Here is a 15775-nt window from a genome sequence, read left to right as displayed (position 1 = left end):
CATGATATCAGGATCACATCGCTGGGCTTTCTCTGCCTTTTCATTTGAACATTGTTTTCCTATATAGTGTTATAAAACAATACATATGTTTAACCTGACAGCATATTCCTCTGCAAATCAACGCAATATTATAACATCCAATTTTAATGAGCTAAGAAATTGACATGGTAATTATAAGGCAGGAAATTGCCTTCAATTCCCTTAACCCCTTACACCTTTCACTTTTAGTCACATCTCACGGTCGTTCATGCTCAAATTTACAAATTGCGAGTGTATTTAAGCCATTTTGGTCTGTCTGAACAACAACCCCCCAAAACCCAAAGTATAGAATGAAATATTACACTGACTCACTTACCGTTTTAATGTTTCCAGATGTATGATATCAGGACGATGAGCTGACAGAACTGACAAGTTGAACGTTGTCCAATTAGAACGGACCCACCGCGGTGACGCTTTTGGTGGAGCTGGTCGTTTAATAGTCGACTTGGAAGAAAGCAAACGTTTTGACAATAAACTCCATCAACACAACAGTATGTGGAGTTAAACTGGACGGGCCCAATAATCTCTGAATAGTTCTGCTTGTTGTTAAATTGCAATGTGCGGCAGCCAACGGGGGGTGCGTTATGTCGGCAGGATAATTTAAAAGGCAACCGTGACTACATTGTGCGTCTGCCCTTGTTAGTGAGGGCTAGAATAGGACTGTATTTAACCCTTGTGTTGTCTTCCTTTCAACCTTTTTTCGACGTTTGTTTTTGCTTTTTCCAACGTTTTAAATTTTTTAATTTTTCCTCTACACATTTTCAGCGCTTATTTCTATGTCCCATATTTTCTGATATAAAACAAAAATTTAAAACGGGTCAATGTAACCCGAAGTCAACACAAGGGTTAAACTTCACTGTAACTGATTCTGGTTTCCAACTTCACCCCAGGTGTGTCTGTTAAAACACGGATGGAGACAACTTCTCTCTTTTGATGATTTATTATGATCAAGCAACAGTACGTGTGTGTGTGTGTGTGTGTGTGTGTGTGTGTATGTGTGTGGTTCTGCAAAGAAATAAATAACATTGTAAAGGCTACCATTCACAATGCATTGGAATTATATATAGCAAATAACAATAAACCCACTATAAATTATCTTAATGCATGTAACTACTTCAGCATGTAAATAATGCACCTAAAATACAAACGTGAGCAAGGGCGTTCAGCAATCGCTATTATAGAAATCACCAGTTAATTTAAATTTGCAAGAACTATAGACTAATACAATAACCGGCTTAAATGAACTGACAACATAAGTTATACGACTTACAGTTCTCAAGGACACACACACGCGATCTCAACTAGCTAGTTATCCTCCGGACAGCGACTCTTTCTCTCCCTTTTCCGCCGTGTGGCGCGCGTGCCCGCTCGCGGTGTGAAGCGCGTGTCCGCGGTATTCTCCGACATGCACCCTAACAATCACTGCTGATAGACGGCCTTTTGTACAGCCCTATTTCTGATAGCGTGGCGGCAGACATTTTGCCATGGCGGGCCGCCCCTACAAAATCAACATAGAGGAAACACTGCTCTACTATGCTTTTCACTTGAAGATTTGAAAAGGGTACTTCAAATCTGTGCTCTTGTCACCTACAGTACATGTATTGTTGAGATTCTGCTGAGGCTTTCCTACACTCACCCCCCTTCACTCTGAACTATAACAAATAATACAATGCAAATATTTGTCTATGACTCATGGCACAGGCACATGCAGTTTTATATTATATAGGCCTAGATTATATAAAACATGGCACATTAACATTGAGAGGACATTTTGTTGCTTACAAAGTTGCCGTTGGGCCTGAATGAATCTGTGGACCCAGCTGGACGTGAACAGATGCACATGTGGGATGCTGGGACTTTGGACCTGAGTGGCATGCACTATTTTCAATCAGTCTGTGGCAATTTTGAGTTAAAATGCAGTTGAGCTTTTCTGTACAGAGCTGTGTTTACACTGTGACCTCAGGCTAAAAAACAGAACAAAACAGAACTCAAAAAAAAAAAAAGGCTGTTTACCTGAAACACAAAGTTATAAAAGATTTAATGAAAAATAGAAATAAAAACCAAAAGCAGACCTAATCCACCTGAAGTACACAAAGCTCAGGCTGATTCAAACCCCCTGGTAAATTCCCAGTGACTGTGATGAGCAAAACATGACATGCTTAAATGACTTTACTGTGGACTGAACAATACAGCCTTTACAGTACAGTACAGTTTGTTTTATGACACAAAACAACTTTATGATTGCTTCATTGTGTCTTCTTCAGAGCCTCGCTAGAGAAGGAAAAGGATATTTTTCATCTTGTATCCCGGGATTATTGTATATGTAGTGTGACCATTCTGCAGGGATTACAAGCATGGAGAAATTGGTTTTAACTCTGGGAGGAGAATTAGTGGTGAATTCAATGTCAAATAAGGATTTGGCAATAGCAAAGAGTAAAAGAAGTTTCCAATGATTTATGAGTACACGCTGCTGTGAACATGCAGATTGAAATTTCATTTACATCCATGTTAATTACTATAATTACATCGTACCCTTAAATAGCTCGTACAACACGTTTAATGACAACCTCAGCTTTAAAGCCTCTTCAATGCAGTATGTTTGATGTTTTGCCCCTTAAACATCACTGATTCTCGGGGCAATTTCTCTCACGGCTGCTGTCTGTCATTTGCCACAACACATTAACAGCTCGGACTTCTTCACAAGGCATCAAGGAAGATAGCTCGCATGAAACAGACATAGGGTCATGTTTCGATTCGCTGCAGACAGTGAAGACTTCATTTGGAGTTAGATTTTCACTCTTCATCTTCTCAGACTTCTTTTATCAAGAGGTTACTGGAGGGAAGGTCAAATTGAGATCCAAGTACTTCACAGAAAACCAAACTGTGCTGGATAACAACAGTTTTTCTCCATCCTCTTGAGCTGCAAGAAACAAAAGTTAAAGCCCATGTTTTCACCTCAAAATCAACTGCCAAAATCCACTCAATTCTGGTCTGCACTCTGAGGAGAAAGGTAATCTTCAGCGCCATCAACCAATCAGCAAAACGGAGAAACCTCCTCTTAACACCAGCAGTTTTGGGGTGGGTGGGGGGGGGGTCAGAAATTGGTTTGAAGCACCAATTGCACAGAATCTGTCCGCAAACAGCTTAGTAAATCGATACGGCACCAGCATTAGTGCAGGTGGAGTGGGTCAGATTGCTGAATCAGCATGCCACTTAACTCAGAATGATGGACCAAACGGCAAGCTCCTCTGTGCAAGATATAAGTATTTAATTTGCTGGATTAAGTCGGATACAGACATTCCTGTCTGGTTATTCAACATCAATTTACTTGTCTAGGACATTTTCTTTATCACGAATACGAAATAAAAATTAACAATATTGATCTGTCCTGGACAGTTTTCAAGTGAGACTACAGAGAAGCATACAGAAAACAGCTTTTTTCTTTTTAATGATCCCACCAAAGCTCTATATGCTCATAGTGAAAGTTCATAGTGACGCTGAGGGTGATTTCAACAGCTGCCTGCTTGTTTATTTAGTGGATCCCCACACCTCATCCTTGGGTCCATATTCAAATAAAATACATAAAAGCAATGTTTGGTACAATACATATATACAGTAAACTATATAGTTACAACATGAACATTGCATCCAACAATACAATTACATCAAAACCATAGAGATACAAAACATGTGCAGATTATGCCTTACCAAGTATGACAGAAAAAAAAAATAGACACAGCTTACAATTACAATAATTAAAAAAAAATACACTTGTCTCGTGGAGTCTGTTTGGACTGATACATTTGTAAAAAATTGAAAGGATGTTTAAAACGCTCCATAAATGTTAAAAAAAAAAAAAAAACGCTGGCGGTGTGGATGTCCCTTTACATGGGTTTATCCCCTAAATGATCAGTTCTTTGTGATGTATGAATGTTACTCATCTTTTACTGAGAAGCATTTTTTTTAAGTGAATGTGTATAGTGCTTAAAAGTTGTGACTTTAACCAACATGCCACAACTTTCTGTCCCTTCTGTTGGTTAGCTTTTCATTTTGCCTTGTAACCAGTAAGTGTCAGATGATTGTTAAAAAACCCTGCCGGAAAAAAGCGCATAAACAAAGTCTGCAACACTTTCACTGTAATAGGAAATGGCAGCACAGTGTCAAAGTGATACTGTAGTTAACCAAAAGAAACTGGCTACTGTCTCCAAAACAGCAAGCATCACCTTGCATGCACCCAGGGCGGCTATTCTATAGCTGAAATTTTGACCTGCCGGTGTAGATGGTGAAGGGTAAAACATTATGTCTGGGTTTTGCAGAGTATCACTGGCACAAATTGTGAAAGACTTGTATTAATGTTTGGAACTGAATGAATGTGAAGCGCAATGCTGTTGGCACAAATCCCCAGCAGATTCCTCCTGCCAAAATAGTAAAATGGTAAAAATCTAACTTGGCAATTTTCCCTCACAGCCCTAGGAGACATGATTTCTCAGTAATTCTTAGAGAGTCTTGCATTGTCTTCTTTTGACCCCATCAGGCAGGTCAAACATGTGGACAGAGTCCCCGATGACGCTGACACACTAAGTGCTTTTAATTATTTAGGTCCAGAGCGAGAGATACGTGCCAACGCCATAGCTTGAACAAGGTGGATCAGAGTCCTATTGTGGACATAATGCACAAAAAGATGCTCCCCTCCTCATGTTACAGCCTGATGGTCTTCCACAAATCCAATCTCACAGGGATCTCCAGGGTGTTGCATGGAGTAGCAGCTGTGGTTTATCGCCTCAGGTTTACCGACATCAAGCTGCACTGAGACATTTTGTACTTTGCGGGGACTAAACGGTACGAAAAAAAAATTAACTAAAGTGTATGAGATAGTATGGAGAGGACAAAATGGCATTCAAATGATAATGCGGGTACACAACAGATCATCCTAATGCCATATACCTTGTGTTCCTCCCTAAAAATGTAAATGCTCATTCATTTTTTAAGCTTAATATTGCATGCAGAATTGCCACGAGATGTGCATATAATATTGTAATCACAGGACATCTACAAGTTTTGGATGTGACGTAATTTTGCAGCCATTCAAAATGTAATGGTAGTACAATACAACAATAGGCATTATACATTTTTGCTTATTGTGATTTGAGCGGAGGGGGACTTTTATTAAATCTTGTGTGGTTAAAGGGATGTCTACGGGGGAATATGGGAACTTGAGGTTTAGCTGAGGGAGCATTATGGTTGTAAATTTGAATAAAGTGCAGCACATGTAGATTATTAAAGGAGACACGGAAAGATGCTTCCTCTTCTCTGCCAGATGACACTAATGCAGCGTGTTTGTCGGGGTCTGTTGTGGAGCGCAGCCTCCCGCTCTCTGAGTCTCTACAGCAGATGCCGACGTGCGCACAGCTGTGAGCCACGCTGCAGCTCTCGGAGTGCATCAGGAGCAAATGGGAGAGAAAGCAGCCTGCGTTGGACATCAGCTCAACAGTGCAGAGTCACAAGAGAGAGGCTGAAGAAAAAAAAAAAATTATGCTGATTGAAATAATCTCTGAGAATACATTTTGTAAATCAGTGGTTTGTAAACCTTTTTCAACTCTGATCGCTTAAACAAAACAATTTGTACTTGTGGTCCATTGTCAGTGATTATAGCTTTATTACGGACATTAGTTTTGAACATTGTAATGGTAGAGCGAGTTTTCTTCTCTAATTGTCTCATTCAAAGGATTTTTATAGACCCAGCGAGGGAAAAGTATGAAATACTTTAGAGAAACTTTGAAGGGAAAAAAATTGTTAAAGAAGTTATTTTCCTTTCATATTTCTTTAACTATCTTGAAATATTTCCCAGGTTGGGCTTTTCCGTTTTTTGTTCTATTCTCATGAGAATACACTTATGTAATACAAGTTGGATTCAGAATATGTTCATTTCAAAAACTGTTCACATTTGCTACATTGCCCTTTTTGTTGGTTGTTTTTTGGGGTTACCATTTTCCCTCATTTCCTTTAATCAATTTCAGCTATATACTATATCCTTTCACTTGTACATTGCTTTGCTTTGTAACGAACAAAAAGCATTTGAAAGGTTCTAAGAAAATAGACTAAAATAGAGACACACTGACAGCCATTAAGACTTTTTTCATTGTGTAAATCTTAACATTAATCATCCGTAAAACCGCATACTCAGCTGCCAAAACACACACTTATAGTAATTGTATTGTTTCTAATGACTGTTAAGCTTACTCTGCTTTCTAAAAATATTTCTCAGTGATGTTAAACTCCCAAGTCAGGATGCTATTAGAGGGATTCAGGTATGACATGAAAAATGGATTTTAAAAAGACCAAATCAGCACAACAAAATGGGGAGAGTCAATTAACATGATGAATGGCTAAACATAGATGAGCCTTAAACAAAAGCCAAAACATTTAGTGTGCCATTCCTGTTTTATACATCAGGAAGCGAGCTATAATGAGCATCCAGGTACAAAGCCACCATCTTGAGCCTGCGGTGAACAAGCCAGTGTGTGATTAATTGAGTTTGTCACTCTGTCTTGTTACCCCCGTGCTCTGAAGTGTTGCTCTGAAGTGATGACAGTCTATCCATTAAAACCAGTTTTATAAATGGCAACAATTTTCTCAAAGAAGCAGCTGTTTTGGTGTCACATAATGGCATTCTCCTTTTATGAGAAACTTCTGTTGCTGGGGAAATGCACAGAAGTTTTGTAATCGCTTAAGCTGAGTGTTAACGCCTGTGATGTGACTCCAACAGCATCTTACGTGATTTTAAATAAATAAATAATTTTTTTTTAAATTGAGTTTTATTACACATTATTAATGAGTGAAGCTTATTCTGCATATTCACATTAAACCCTTGGATTTTCACTTTTCTCAAGTGATTTGATACTTGCCAAACGGGGACATCTAAATGTTTAATAGTTTTGCAACAGTAATTGAATATTTTCATTGTTTTCACTCAAAATATTATAACTTTCCAAACACTACACACAAACAGAGGTGCCTCAAACTGAGCGGTAATGATCATCAACATTTCCTTCAGCTACACATGCGTTTATTTTAATTTTTAAAACTGTACTTTTAATCTCTAATCCCTGTGGTGGGTGTGACATGACTGCGTCACCGCGGTAATGCAGTGAGCTAACTTTAGCTTTGAAACTAAATATGGTTCGTCTCGAAGCAAAGTTCACCTGTTAAGTCGACTTACGTTTCGTCACATTTGCTCCATAGTTTGATGCATCTCTGCTACTCTGTTAGTTTTTCTGCCAGCTGTCCTCCGGTGCAGCAGACAGGAGTGAAGTAGTGGAGAAAGAAAGTGTCCCACAGTGGAACATGACTAAGAAGAGACAACAAGCTACAGGCCAAAACTCCAAAAATTGAGGGTAATCCTCACTTCTTATATCCTACTTGAGTTTGCAGGCTCGATAATGTTGACCATATTCACTATCTTAGTTTTGTGTGTTAGCATGCTAACATATGCAAATTGACCCTAAACACAAAGGTAGGCTGATGATAAAGTCATTCATTCTGCAGATATTTTGCCATAAACCACAAGTAAACATGTTGACCTTATAATGGCGCTATAGATGAAAATTTAAGTTTAAGTTATTCCAATAAATCCTTAGGGGAACATGAATGACAAGTACCCAAAGTCATTAAGAGTCATCCTCTGGCCAACGAATTTCATGGCAGTCCATTCATGCATCATTCCTCCATATCCACTCACTCCAGCTTAGAGCTTAGATCGGGCCCAAAAAAATCAAGCCCGACCCTACCCGAGCCCGTGCATGTTGCGTCCGAGCCTGGCCCGGCTCGACACATTAACTGTAATTATGAGCCCGAGCCCGATTTAAACCCGACAATTCTTTTTATACGTGGGCCGTTATAAGTGACGTTCTCAACTACAATTCCGAATTGTTTGAACTGCAGAAATCTGTTTAGAATTATCTTAATAAATACAGGTAATGCAACAAGGACAAAGCATGTAAACTGCACTGTTTGTTTATTTGGAACGGATCCAAATGAAGAAACGTAAAAAAAAAAAATCGACCCTAGCTCCCTCAGCCGAATAGTGTGGGTAACAGATCAAGGCAGCAACATAATCAAAGCCCTGGAACCATATAGGAGACCTTCTTGTCTCGATCACCTAATTAATACTGTCCTTCGCCACGGTCTGCATGCCGACGCACTGGCCGACAACAGTGCTGCAGATGGGGGAGACACGTTGTAGCACAGTTTACCTCACACTCAAGTCAGTGCAGGACATACACCCAGAGCTACAGGAGAAGCTGGAGAGGCATAGCTTTCTCCCCACCGATTAAGGCTAATAAAGTAATGATTAAAAAAACACAAAAGCTTGATCAAGGGCCCGGCCCGGCCCGGCCCGGCCCGAGGATAGCGGCGGAAAATATCGGCCCGGCCCGAAGCTCGGGCTCGGGCAGAGAATCTAAACTCTACTCCAGCTTAGCTCCTACAACTGACCCACACTCATGTGGAAGACTAAACCAGGCAGGATTAAAGATGATTATTGCTTTGCTGCAACTCTTAATGGCACAGGTGACTTCTAATGGGAGAGAGGCACATCAGCCATCCTTTAATCAGTGCGCCGGGGCATCTGCTCTCAGGTATTTTAAATAGATCATGTAATGAGGTGAAGAGTACTCCTCTCTTCATGCCATCCATTCACAGCAGGTCACAAAAACAAGCCACACTGTATGTATGGATTACAGGTGCACGCAGAATTCAGTTGGGATTCTGGGATGAAGGTCGTGATCTGTACAGTGGCCAAGTGGTGGCTAGAAAATGATGATTTACCAGATGGCAGCTTGAATACATGAGAAACTGAATGAACTCATGCAAAGACTAGCTTGTGGGAAGAAGTTTGTTCCTCCTCGGGTTACTTTGACCATAGTGCTGTGTTAGTTTGGGAGGCGTGATGAAATAAATGAAGGGAAGGTGAGGGGACTTATTGGCAGAAAGTAAACCTGTTCTCCATACAAACAATGGCCATCTTAAACAGAACAGGTGCTGTAAGTCAGTCTTGATGGAGTTTTGCCTCCAGAGTTTTTCACAGCTGTTGGTACAGACAGTGTTCAGTCTGCAGAAGACAGTAGATTGATAAAAACTGTCAAAAACCTCAGAGCACAAGAACATATTTTCCATTTTAATTGCCTTTCTTCTTAGAGGTAATATGTGTATTTATTGCAGATACTTATTGAAATTAAAAGGTAATTTCATGAGTTTCTGTTTAAGGTTAGTTAAAAATAGAGGATTATCAAACAAAAGTTGGTTTTAAAGCTACCACTCTGTGAGTTTAACAGTTTATTTAAATACAATTACTTAAGGGAACACTGGTGCATAATCAGCAGCTCATTTGAGCTTTGCTTCCCCCTTCTCTCTTTGCTTTCTATTACCAGAAGATCATTGAATGATCATTCACTTAAAACTACGGTGATCAGCAGATCTTCACAAGTTATGGGTGTCTTGGGACATAAGTGCAGAGGAAAAGCAACTTAAACTAATCAGGACTTGTGTGTGAAGGAGATGCCACTGTGTTGAGACTGCAAGATGACATTACTTTTATAAAAATAAATGGATGCTTCCTGTGTGTGCTGGTCACAAACTGTACAGTGAGGAGATGAGGCACAGAGATGAAGCGGCAGAACAAATGCTGGGTGTGCACTGAGCTCAGATGTTCTGGCCTTCTGGCGATAATTAACTTTCACTGCATGAATTTAACTGTGTGACACAGAAACCTCTGGCTCTTTGACATGGCAAAAACCTATGACAAACCTAAATATTTTAATTAACTTTCATTTTCAAGCATTGATAATCTTTAAAAAAAAAGGTTACCGTTTTTGAATAACGGGACTACTAATTTTGTAACAAAAGTTTGCACTGTAACATGGACCAGAGGGACTACATAGTGTCCACCTAAGAGGCCTCAGACTTTTTGTCTTTGGGAAGTGTTGAGTGTGATTTATGAGGTCCTTCACAACACTGTCCCTTCAGAGAATATCCATAGATCTGGTGTCAAGGGTAGAGAACAGATACATTGCCAGTGAGAGCGTGATATCCAATGTTTCATCATGAGGGCCTTGAATCTGTCTATGAACAAAAAACCAATAGCATGAGGCTAAATTCTCATGACAGCTAGATTTTCGACAGTGTAATTGTCAGTCACTTTAAACCTGTGTGAAAATGTGCTATAAAATAATGATGAAAGGCAAAGAAAACATCTATTTGTTAGTGGGTGTACTGCCAAAGTGTGTCTGTTTTCAGCGTGATGCCAGGATCCACGCTCATCGTATTTGATGTAATCATGTTGTTTAGTTTCACTTAGGCCACATTTGGAATAATAACATGATGTACCATGTATGAGTCCCAGGTGTGTGTGTGTGTGTGTGTGTGTGTGTGTGTTTTTATGGTCGAGTGTGCTTGTGTTCATGCATGTGTGCATGTGCGCCTGCTGAAATCTGTGAAACGAGAGGTGGGGAGCAAAAGAGGGGAATCTATCAAAACCATTTAACCGCACATAATGGTCTCTTCTGACTGCTGGCTGGATCTCCCATTGAGATCATCTTAACATGGTTGTTGCTCTGCCTCATTTGCTTTTTCAAAAGATATTAGCACACTGCCTAGAAACATTTTTTATAGATATATTGCACACATTTCCTTCTGCCTTTTGTCTGAAAGTATCCTCTATTTTAAAGGTTATGTGTAAATGCGTGTGTTACATGTAATCTGGAGAGAACGTCAGTCTTCCTGCTCTGAAGCTTGGCATCACCATGCACCTAGCATACGGTAATGGCTTCCATGAGTTCACCTTGAACTCCCACACAGCAAGTATGTTAAGTAAAGTCTGTTTTTCTCTGCCGTTGTTTCCCGATTAAAGTTACCTGTAACTTAACTGACGTTATGTAGAGGTCCGCTGTAACAAGCAGTAAAGTTAGCTAATGTCAGCTATCTTATCAAATGTTAGGCTCTATGTGAAAAACAACGGCAGAGAGAAACAGACTCACTTGCAGTTTGGGAGTTCTAGGTGAACTTGTAAAACCGTTGCCAAAGATATTCGGTAAAGCCGGAGGCCGTATTTTTTTTAAATGTCATAAAGTCGTGATTACACAACACTGCAGAGCTGTCTGCTCCACTGAACTCAAGCGAACAGTCATCCGCTCTCTCTCCCCTTTGAGGGTGAGCAACTGGAACAATGACAGGAAGTCATCACTCACGAAGTCTTGGCGGTGAGCGGTGACACAAGAAGCTAACGTTAGCGAACCCTGCGGTCCCTCTGCCTTTGATTCCCCGCAGCAGGAGATTCCCCCAGCACGCTGTATTCACTTACTGTTTAAAACATTTTCCAGGTTAGTGGGGATGCATACCGCTCAAAACCAACATGAAAAAACGTAGTTATGGTCCCTCACCATTTTGTTTTGTTGCTAAACTGTATGTAAAATGAGCGGTGACGTTAAATCACCTGTTTCACGTGACGTTATCCTAAGGTACCGTCTATGTGCTGGATTTTTCCTTAGCGGTGGTTATCTAGCAAATAAGCCCACTGACGGCAACGTTATTGTTCATATTCTATTTACAATGTTTAGCTGCTAAAAAGAAACGTAGCTGAAACACTGCAGCTATTTTAATGGTTAGCTTGCTTAGCTAACAACAAGACAAAGGTTTACAGGCTGGTGTCATGACCTGGCTCAAAGGTATGACAAAATGTGGAGAACACACGTTTGCTCAATTAAATTTATTTAAGTTAAACGTGCTATCAGTTTATCAGTAATGTAAACAGTGTGAAGGTGTAGAGATGTAAGATGGCAAAAGTAACTCAACCAAAGTCCAAACAAACCAAGCAACCTTGAGGAGGGAGAGAGACTGGGTGACTGCTCAGGCACTCTTATTTATAGACGTGAGCAATCAACTCATCCAGGTGTAAGTCATCAGTCCTTATTAGCCAATCCCCAGATCCCAGCAACCAAAGGGACTTGAAATAGGTCTTCAGGCCTAGGAGCCTTCACAGTGGATAGAAGACGCCTGTTAATATTTGCTTGGACATGGATCTGACAAAATGGTCGACAATGGCAAAAATGTCAGTTAAACCCATAGACAGTAAAATAAATGGACCAACAGATCCTGTTGCTCTGGACGGAGACCAGTGAAGGCTATTGGAAGCACTTTTCCGGTGATGGCTGAGCGTTACCGAGCAGCCTCCAGCTGAGCGTTACCGAGCAGTCTCCAGCTGAGCTTGAAGACGTAGATGTGACGTGAGCAACCTGTCTGAAAGTTGGAAGTCTTCTGGTAACTGTGCCAAGAGAAATCTCAATCATTCGTAGGTATATGTAAGGAGATAACATAGGTACAGGCTAATTATTGCTAACTAAAATGCTAGTTAACATTTAGTAATTAAACTTAAACAGCTAATGTAAGTCGAAACTGCCTGTGAGCTTCTCCTGTACTATACGGTAATTCCTCTACTATGCGACAGTAAGTCGCGTGGTTATGACACAATCGTTAGCCTGTTTTTACAAAAACGTCTGCTACTGAGCCATAACATGAGATACAAGGTAATGGAGCCTTTTATACATTGTCGTGTTTCTTTAGAAATAAACAGTGGACAAATAAAGTCTTTAAATGCTTCAGATGTAAAGTTATTCGCTGTCAAAGTGACGTCAAAATGAATGGCAGTCAATGGAATGCTAACGGCGGGTGATGGCTTGTTAGCATCAAAATGGCGCCATAGGAGGTACATGTTGTGGAGAGAGGCTTACCCCCTTGGTTAAACCGCAAGTGCTATGGAACTTTGCCAGTAGGAGTTGCTATAGCAACAGTATGTTCAACTGAAACCAACTGCCAATCTCAGAACCCCATCTGGACACAAAAAAACAAAAAAAACAATTGTATCATTCATAGATGATATGTACATAAATACACAGATAAACACAAACAAAAGTCTGGAGAGCAAAGGTCCAGTCACATTTGGTCTGAGAAATGCTCAAAAGATTTGATTCATAGCTGTAAATCAGATTATTATCTGTAATTCCATTTTAAACCTGGGAATAAATAATCTGTAATGAGCTGTATAGGGATTAGTGGGACAACAAAAAGGATGACGTTCAGCAACTATATTTGTAGTGCAAATGTTCTTGAGTTTTTAAATTAAAGCTCAGCACAAGTCGACCAGTTAGTGTTTAATTCCGGAGGTTTTCTGTCCGACGCACAGTTCTCAACTGCTCACATTCTTCCAGTCTATTACTCCTGCAGTTCATGCCTCTGTTAACTCCTCTCCTGAGCCAATGATCCTTTCAACCATCAAATCCCAAATCACAGGTTAGTTTGCTTCACTCAAACAACCCCCACTCACAGAGTCCATCTGTCTCACCCGCTGTCATCAGAGTGTGTGCGCTGTTAGGGTCAATGCTAAATTGATATTCCTGATCACAAACCAGAGTTCAGGATGACCTTTTGTATTTTGCGTTTGGAGATTTTGAGGTATTATAGTGATTACAATTGTTAACAAGCATTTTTCAATTTCCGAGGTAGCACAAATGCAGTCTGTGTTTTTTCATTCATACAAATGGTTTTAATATTGTTAGATTTATTGTATTACTCAAACTTAACTACTTAACTTAGTAGCATGTCAGGAAAATATTTATATTAAACATACCTGCAGTCTGTTCACTTACAATGCATTTTGTTTTTCCTACAATATCTGCTCCTGGTAACTAAAGAATGATTTATTTATTTTAGGCAACTCAGAGCTTTTGTTTAACATTTCGGGGAAATCCCGGTCTGATAAATATAATATAATAAATATTAATACATTGTAATAAATTCTGTGTAAGTACATTGAGAGCAATGAAAAAAACAGAGTCAAATTCTTGGTGTGTGTACACATACTTGGCCATTAAAGCTGATTCTGATTATAGGCTGAATATTTTAAGATATGTTCAGCATTTTCTTGTTAGGTTGAAATTGTAATTTAGATGGAATTATGTTTCCTATGACATGTAAAGTATTTGCTAATGCAAATACGTTTGAAATGAACATATGCTACCTATTAGGGTTTTTTTAACATGATTTTTGTCAGGAGTGGTCTGTTGGTGCAGAGAAGAAAAATGTCAAGCAACCATGTTACAGTATATGTAGCTGAAAGGAAATGCAGTTTATAGGGTTTCATAATTTTGGATTAGCTTGATGATGGCCATGATCTAATATACATGGCGAGCTCTCACAGTATCCAGTCCCTGAGACAAGATGGGCTAACTTCGGCCTACGGGAAGACATTTCTCATTAACTCGCCTCAGCATTTTCACAAGACAAAGGCCACAAGACCCCCCTCATATCTACAGAGACAATGCAGAGGTGGCAGTTTGCCTCGCCTCTTTTCTCTTTCAAAGTAGATTACATGAAAGAAAAATCACCCAGCGGACAAAGCTAATCTGCAGGTTATGGGGGAAAAATTGTTGAACTGTGCAGAAAGTCTTTCCTTAGCAGAAACATCTTTTTAACAAGAACTTTTTGTCTCCCTTTTCTAGATGTCATTAAGACAAAGTTAAAACACTGAAACAAACAAAGAGTCATTGATTCATTTGTACTAAGCTGTTTGCTCTTTTTACAGCCGAAACGGAAAGCACTGCAGTCTCTGGCAGATTGTAAACTGGGTTCATTAGCGTTCGGGTTCTAAGGGTTAAACGATAACTTTAGAGACTGGTTGTATTTACATAAGGAAATGGAGGCTTTGTGACCAACTTGTTGACTTTTTCTAAAAGTTTGCACTTCACTGCCACCGAGTACTGTACATCATTGCCTGCATTTTGGCATCAATGTCACGTGACTGGTTGTGTTGTACATGTGCTTTGAGCTGCATGTTTCCCACTGCGTCTCCTCCCACATGCCAGCTCCTCCGTTTTGGCATGGACAATGCTAAACAAACCTTACTTAAATCACAGTGACTATACTCGTATGCTCGCAGTGCTGTTATTTGACAGCAATTTGACAGCCTTTGAGAAGATGCCAATTCAATTATGTTTGAAATATACTGCCAGCCTCAAGCAACAAAATCAACTCAACTGATCACAAATCAAATTGAATTGCTCCTCCAGAAGGCAATGGCCCAAGTTTGAAGTCTGACTGCATACTGAAAAATAAACCCATGTCTTACTTTATTTGGTCCAATAAACATTCAGGATATACTCTTTAAATCCCTTATCAAAGTGGGCAGGTCTACCACTGCACCACTTGTGCACTGTGCTATTGAATAGGGCTGAACGATACATAGAATTTTTCAATTTTCATCGTCATCGCGATATGAACTAGCGCGATGAACACATCGCAACAGACAGCCTGACACGATGAATAAGGGAAAACAGTTTACACACTGAGACGACGCGAAGCGTAATACGTCTCCATAGCAGCAGGCGGCGCTGCTCTGTATTGTTTCCATTAACAGTCTGATTATTTCACAGAAAATGAAAACCGGCAGCTGATTGGACGAACGCGTCACGTGGTTCTTTTTTCTCCGGAAATTCACAGCCAGACTGTCATGGCGTCTCGTTCAGAATACGATCTCATATTGTACTAAAATAGTTCACCGAAACGTGTTTCTGAAAACATTTTAAGCGAGAAATAGGCCATGCAGTTGCTGAATCTGTCTTCATTTCAGATCAACAAAGGTCAGTTTAAGAGATTTTCGTCGAAAGTTAATTTCTTATAGTTATAATGC

General features: G+C 39.9%; 1 long non-coding RNA gene across 1 annotated transcript in view; it reads left to right on the top strand.

Annotated features, from left to right (window-relative positions):
- The first annotated feature begins 316 nt into the window (after positions 1-316).
- The window catches only part of LOC118495053, a 28892-nt gene continuing 13433 nt past the window's right edge, over positions 317-15775 (top strand). Inside the window, exon 1 of the long non-coding RNA XR_004897354.1 lies at positions 317-534. This is a non-coding gene — a long non-coding RNA (uncharacterized LOC118495053). The remainder of the gene's footprint in view (positions 535-15775) is intronic.

The sequence above is a fragment of the Sander lucioperca genome, chromosome 1, assembly GCF_008315115.2.
Source record: "Sander lucioperca isolate FBNREF2018 chromosome 1, SLUC_FBN_1.2, whole genome shotgun sequence".
Classification (NCBI taxonomy): Eukaryota; Metazoa; Chordata; class Actinopteri; order Perciformes; family Percidae; genus Sander; species Sander lucioperca.
Note: the sequence above shows the minus strand (reverse complement) of the source record. Positions and strands in the feature narration are given on the sequence as shown.